The following is a 7,736-nucleotide window of genomic DNA, read 5'->3' as shown; positions in this document are numbered from 1 at the left end:
TCGGCGGATAGCGTGGTGCTTTCATGCCCAATGAAGGTAAACTCATTTATTGGGAACATCCCTGTTGTTCTGAACACATCTTTGGCTCGTTCAACAGTGGCAGTTTTCTTCCACACGTCCATGAAAACAGAACAATAATGTGCTTTGGCCAACTTCATTCTTGCACGCTGCTGAATTCACTTGTGACTCACTTCACAGTTCACACCAGTTGTGTTTGAGGCTCCCAAACAGAGCTGTGTTGGCTGTCGGCTGCGGCGCAGGAAAGCATATGAATTCCACGTTGTTCTGCTTCATGAGACTGAGGAAGCTGAGGTTGAAGACGTGGCAGCTCTGGCCATCGAGGAGCAGAAGGTGGGGCCTGGAGTCATCTTTTGGGAGCTGAGCCACAAACATTTCCCCCAATCAATGAACACCTCTGCTGTACCCGATGCTCTCACAGACAGGTTTTCCAGAGTCTCATTCATCCACTCATTTCTCACATTAATTCCTTTGAAAATGATAAGCGGAGGAGCAAATGCACTACTGATATTTAGTGCTGCTAGTGTAGTTGAGGCCGTTTCCTCCTCGGTTGTGATCTGAACGCTGGGATCTTGTCCCTCCCCGACAGATTGTTGAGAGGAGAACTTGTTTTAGTCCTGATAAATCACACTTCCAAATATGTGAAGGGACGTGTTTAATTCCCAAAGCATCAAGGGTGTTTTAATACATCATGAACCATTTTTCCAGCTCTTCTTCATTCAACCTTGTAGCTGGTGATGTGGTCTCAGGGTTCTTTATTTTCAGCCCCGGGGTTTCGCTTCATAAAGCCCTCGAACCAGTAATAGCCTGCCTTTTGCTTCTCTTCTGAAAACCCTCGGATGCCATTTATCTAGGCAAACTCAAAAGCAAGAGACTGAACATCAGTCTTCCTCAAGGAGAAGCCTCTCTCTGAAAGCAAGGTGAGAAGGCGCGCGAACTCCCGCTCAGATTCAACAGGGATGAATGGCTTTCTTCCAGACGTATGCTCGGATCCCTCGATGAGCCCTTTCAGGTGTCTCTGAAGGGTCGTTTTTGGCACGTTCCACTTCCTTGCCAGCAATCGTAGCAACTCCTCTATTGCAGCTTTCATACTCTCCTCACTCCACTGATTCATCTTCAGGCCTTTTCTTCCTTTAAACCTGCACACTTTGCATTTCCATATTTTCTTGAAAAAATAAAAGTCAGAATGTTGTTGAATTAGGCCTAATATTCTGGCAGCTAATATTATATTATTTTGCACAAATATACTTTCTAGACTGAATTAGAAATCAGTTATTTATTAGTAAGTTATAATTTGCTATATACACTGCCGTTTAAAAGTTTGGGATCAGTTTGGTTTTTAAGGATTTATAAAGAAGTCTCTCATGCACACCAACGCTGTATTTATTTTTGATTATTTATTTGATCAAAAATACAGAAAAAAAAACAGTAATGTTGTAAATTATTATTACAATTTTAAATAACTGTTCGCAAGTTTAAAATGATGTAAAATATAATTTATTCTGTGATGGAAAGCTGAACTTTTATCAGCTGTTACTCCAGCCACATGATCCTTGATCCTTCAGAAATCATTTCTAATATTCTGATTTATCATCAGTGTTTGAAACTGTTGTGCTGCTTAATATTTTTTGGAACCTGTGATACTTTTTTCAGGACTCTTTGATGAATTAAAAGTTAGAAAGTACAGCATTTATTCAAAATGGAAATCTTTTCAAACAATATAAGTCTTTACTATCACTTTTTATCAATTTATCAAACACACACTTGCTGAACAAAAATAGTAATCGGTTTAAAAAAAAGAAAAAGAAAAGAAAGAAAGAAAATTTGCTGACACCTATATATATATATATATATATATATATATATATATATATATATATATATATATAGGCCTATATTTAGTTATATATAAAATACGTAATTATATAATATCTAATGTTATATTCGAATGGATCTTCATAACTTCTAAATTCAAAGTACGCAAATCACGTTTAGCTAAGCTAAGTGGGTCATTACTTTAAATATCCTTACAAATAAACACACGCAATTTTGCATTATTGGGGGACAGTTGCAGATTAAATTAGAATGATTTTTTTATTTTATTTTTTTAATTAATGGTTATTGTTTTCATTTAAAGGGAGTATTTGTCAGCGCACTTACCACGTGCTTGTTGTGATCGGTTGTGTTGAAGCTTGACCACGCCCCCACAGTGATGTCAGGCAAATGAGAACGGTGTGATATAGTAATTATTCATGACTGTTACAATATGATTGGCTCTTGATATTTAAAGGGAACTCCAGCGTGAAAATGAATGTGTTTGACCCACTCTATCTGATGTCCCACTGTTGGACATAACTCTAAATATAGTTCTGAAATGCAAAGATCTGTTTTCCTGCAGTAAATGCAAACTGGTTTGCATTAAAGACAGGTTATGAAATACACCCTTATTAACAAGCATTCAATATCAGAGGAAAGAAAGGCCATGTAGAAGGTTTCTAAATGGCACAATCAATTTACAGGCCCTGACATTTCTTATTTACATAGCATTTAGCAACATTTTTATTCAAAGCATCTAACACTGCATTTCAACAGTCCCATTACAGAAACCTGGGATAGGTGTGTCATTACACACACACACACATACACACACACACACACACACACACACACACACACACTGCAGTTAAAAACAAATACAAATGATTTAATACATTTTTTGCATTATGTCATTTTTTTTATGTATTTTTATATTTATGATTTCTTTTAATATGCAAATGTTACTTGAGAAATAACTGAAATAAACTAACATATTTTAAACACTTTATATTAAATATGAAACTTTACACACTATCACAGACATCATTAATAACACTTATGTCTGTGTAAAATGTTCCTTGAACTTTGCCTGCATCACGTGCTTTATTCAGATAAACCTTTCATTCTTACCCTGACCTTTTACTCAACTTTGAAGTTTTTGCTCTTCTGACCTTTAAATTATTGACTTAAACCGTAAGGACAAGTTTTCCTAATATTAGACAGTGCAATGTCTAAAGTACAAGCCTGTGAGACATGAATGTCAATGAGATGATTATTGACGTGTGAGTCAATGCATCCTTGAAATTATAGCAAAAACCTCCACAGCACTCTTTTATAATAGAATGATTCGAGTTGATTCCATTCAAGAAATGCCCCACAAATAAATAAATAAATATTATATTATATTATATTATATTATATTATATTATATTATATTTTCAATTAAATAATTTAGGCTTTGTGAATTCCCAAGATCTTTATGACTAAATGTTAGCAAGTTATGTGATCTTAAGATCATCTGAGTAAAAAAAAAAAAAACACACACACACACACACACACACACACACACACACACACACACAAAAACACACACACACACACACACACACACACACACACATATATATATATGACTGGTAAATCATGTAAATTTTGCTTTTTTTGAAATGATATTTCAGTGTAATCATCATGTAGCTGGAATGGCCTTTTATTGAACTGTAAGTCATCATGTGACGTGAACCAGCAGAGGGCAGAATAACACTTCATATTCCAGCCATCAGATGAAAAAGTCACTCCAGCTGGCTTGGTTAGTTATTGAGAACATTTTTAAATTGGTCAAGAGATATACAGCTCTCACATTCATTCATTCATTCATTCATTCATTCATTCATTCATTCATTCATTCATTTATTCATGCATTCACTCAAGCAGCTTCATCAGGTGCATCCTGGGATGCTTTAAAATCATATTGAAACATTATAAGAATTTAAAGCTCATCATGAGAAACATTAATTCATTCAGGTGTGTTCAGGCTTATGACTGGTCGTGTAGGAGCTCCTCAGACTGCAGAAGGCTAAATAAAACATTTAAAGGTGAGATTCATTTGGAAGGGTGTAGGTTTGGAGGTCCATACACCCAAACAAAAATCTGGCTCTAAACCTTTCTTTTTTTAATTCAGAGTTGATCTAGCAAGTTGATCTGTTAATCCTAAAGCAAACTGCCTCTCCATATATATGTCCGCTTAAGGTGTAAATTTATTACTTTGTCGTTTTGTTAACCTGCAACACATCCCTTAGGAAAATTAACTATGGTTTTACGGCAAAAAAAATTAAAATAAAAAATAACCTTACATGGTAACCACTTGCAGTTTAACCTATTTGTAAACAAAAATGGTTACTACACTTTTACAATATTTTTCTTAAGGGATTTGTATTTGTGTATAATTTAGCTATCTTCTTTCTTTGTTTTGTTTTTATAACTGCACTGTGGTTTGATGTTTTGTAGCGTTTAATAAGAAAAGGAAATAAGAAAAAAATCAGAGGTCCCGATCTGAATCACATGATTCGCAAGAATCGCAAATCATTTCTGATCAGCACTTAGCGCGGATCACCACTTATTCAATTTGCGAAATGATTCGCGAATTCGCTCTGAAGTCCCGATCTGAATCAAATGATTCACGAACCATCATTCAACAGTCATTACATACACATAGGCTAAATTTAATGGTTTGATTAAAATTATTGCTAGGGACAATTTAGTACTTGCTGGATATACATGTCCCAAGCGTCCCTATTCTACTCCCTTGTTAATTTGATCAGCAAAAAATGCTTCTCATCAGCACCATTGTGGAGAAAAGCAGATGAATAGTGCCAAAGAGCCTATCCTTCATCCTGCTTCTTTCTGTAAATCTGGGACATACATCATCTCTTTGCCTCCTTTATAAATTATTTTTGTGCATGTTTATCTGATTGCATGTTGCTGATCATCTCCATTCATTCATTAAACATTATTTCTGATTTCCTGCGTCCTCGCAGGAGTTCATCTCGCATTTCCATTTCAATGCACTGTCAACTTTAAGCTATTTATACCGACTGTGATTATTGACTTACTCTCAACTCAAAAGACTAAAAATTTACTAGAAAGAAAGACCAAAATGAAGGCCATATATATCAATGATTAACATATTTGTTTAAAATAGAACAACATTACGTTTATAATAATGTAAATGTCTGTTTAATACAATGAGATAAATATACCCATTCTATAATGGATATATTATTTTATAATATTATGGAAATTTTTATACAAGTTTACACACACCCTTGGGTAGTAACCCAACCGCTGGGTCAAAACAACCCAATTTCTGTCCATATTTTACCCAGCACTGGGTTGTATTTAACCCAGCATTTTTTAGTTTTTGACTCTGCAAATGACTTGCACTTAGCACATACTTATGCTGTGCTGAATGAACTTATGTTGTGCAATGTGCACTCAGCACAACATAACAAGCATAACATGTATAATATCATTGCAATATCTTCACATTATATGAAGTTATATATTGCATAAATTTTACATTCCCCCAAAAAGGAAGTGACAACCTTCATGCAAAGAACATATATTAACAGTGTATTAAATTATTTAATGTATATTGAAAATATAAAGAATAATATATTAACAATATATATATTGAATACAATATATTGAATAATACATAAAGAAATGCTGTTTTTTCATATTTTGAAAAAAATGTGACAACAATATTGTAATATTCATCCATATTTCTCTCTGTGTGTGTGTGTGTGTGTGTGTGTGTGTGTGTGTGTGTGTGTGTGTGTGTGAGAAATTATGTTACCATGACTTACCATGACTTTAACAAGACATCCATTTGTCCAAAAACTAAAAAAAAACCCTAAAAAAAACCTTAAAAAAATAATAAAAAAGAAATAAAGCTAAATTAAATTTCTGAATGTGTTTCCAGCATCATGTAAACCAATGCATTAACTCATGAAATAGAAATTAATGAATTAATTGGGTGTTTAAAAAAATGTTGCATGTAAAAATGTGCAGTTTTTTTCTTTATTGCAATAGATTTTTTTTATATTTATCAGGATATAGCCATATATATATACTATACAGTTTATATGAAATGTGTTATCTAATATATTGCATTATAATTTCCAGTATTTTCCCATATATATTGTTTGTTTTATAGAGAAACCCGTGTCCCACCTGAACAATGACTCATCAGTATGGGCTTCTCCGTGACAGTTCTTAAATTCTTAGATTTGTTCCATCCGGTCTTGAACATTTGATTACATCCTGTTTTGATGCGCATTACCCAGCGTCCTTCAGGCCTCATCCGCTGTAAGTCACTTGATTCTCACTCATGTAAAATCAATTAAATAACTAAATATACTGTATATTATGTTGGAAATCAGCGTGAGAAAATCTTCAAAAGCCACTTCCCAGGAAAAACAGATGGATTACATACCACATTTCAGACATATTTTGAGATAACTGCGGGCACATTCAGAAGCTTTTACACTTTTTCTCTCCCCATTCATTCTCACTACAGATGCTTGCACACACGTTTAAGATGTTCACTTGTTTGTGAGCAGTTTTCTCCACACCGAAAGTGTGAACTGATGTCATTCCAGTGACTGATGTGGCCTTGGCCAACAGAAAAGAAAAGCACTATCTGATGTATCAAACAGCAGCCCCATAAAAAGACAAAAGCGAGATATGAAGAAAAACTGCTGTGTGTCGCAGACTCTGAAAGCTTTTCAAGCTCAGGTCAAAGTTATAAACCTTCGAGAGAATAACAACTGCCTATTCAGTTTCCATTGCCTGTGTGCCATGCTGGGAAATTACTCTTCCTGGAAAAATACCTCATTTATTCAGAAAGCACTGAACAGAGGACGATATCTCAAACAATACTCACACGACAAGTCTTCTAGATCATGATGAGTCCAGAACAAAGGGCAAACATCATGAGCTTTGTCTAAAACGAGGCTAACAGCCTGACATGCCCTAGTAAATCATCTCATTACAGGCTTTCTCCACACACCTCCATCTACCTCCAGTGACTTTCTCCACTCTTCAGTCAGTGCTTGACGTCAGAGTTAAGATTCGGGCTTGAGGCCTAAATTCTCCCTACATTTAAAGGTTAGATTCATTATTAGCATCCCACGAGGGACATGAAAGATTCAAATATGTAAAAAGGCCAATGTGAATGAGCAGAGGTCCCACAAGCACATTAAGAGAGGGGAAAATAAGCAAAATAACCTCATCACTAAGTTGCATTAAAAATTAAAGAGCTGCAAAGCAAACGGAGAGAGCTTCACACGGAATCGCTAGCCTAGTGTTCGAGTGCTAATTGCTATGTTCGATTTCCTGCTCCGCTCAGACTCTCAGAGTTTGATTAAGCGAGAGCTCACCAAGCACAAAGGCCATTATCACACTTGACATTTGAGTTTGTGTAAATGAAGCATTTTGAGAATTTCCCCTAAAAAACGCCAAAGCCTGTTCTCCAGGACTGATGAGGGAGCACTTAACTCAGCAAGTCACTCCAAAATGCAATCAGGGGAAAAGACATTCCTCAGCCCTTCAGATAATGCCTCCTGTGATCAACCGCAAAGCCGAAATGGGCTCTCGGGTCACTCAGATTTAGTGATAATAGCCAGAGTGATGTTTTTGAGAGCGTGCGACTCGACTGCGTCATTATATCTGTCAAAGTCTGAGAAAAACGGCCTGTTCTGCAATTCAGAGAGAAGCTTTTCATCCCATTCAAACCTGACAGCACACTGACTTGGAGATGTTGACGCACATGCTCGAAAATATCAATAGACGCCATAATGTCAAGGTGAAAGTTCAGGGAATGCAACTTAGGAGGTTACTGG

Source organism: Cyprinus carpio, chromosome B14, assembly GCF_018340385.1.
Source record: "Cyprinus carpio isolate SPL01 chromosome B14, ASM1834038v1, whole genome shotgun sequence".
Classification (NCBI taxonomy): domain Eukaryota; kingdom Metazoa; phylum Chordata; class Actinopteri; order Cypriniformes; family Cyprinidae; genus Cyprinus; species Cyprinus carpio.
Note: the sequence above shows the minus strand (reverse complement) of the source record.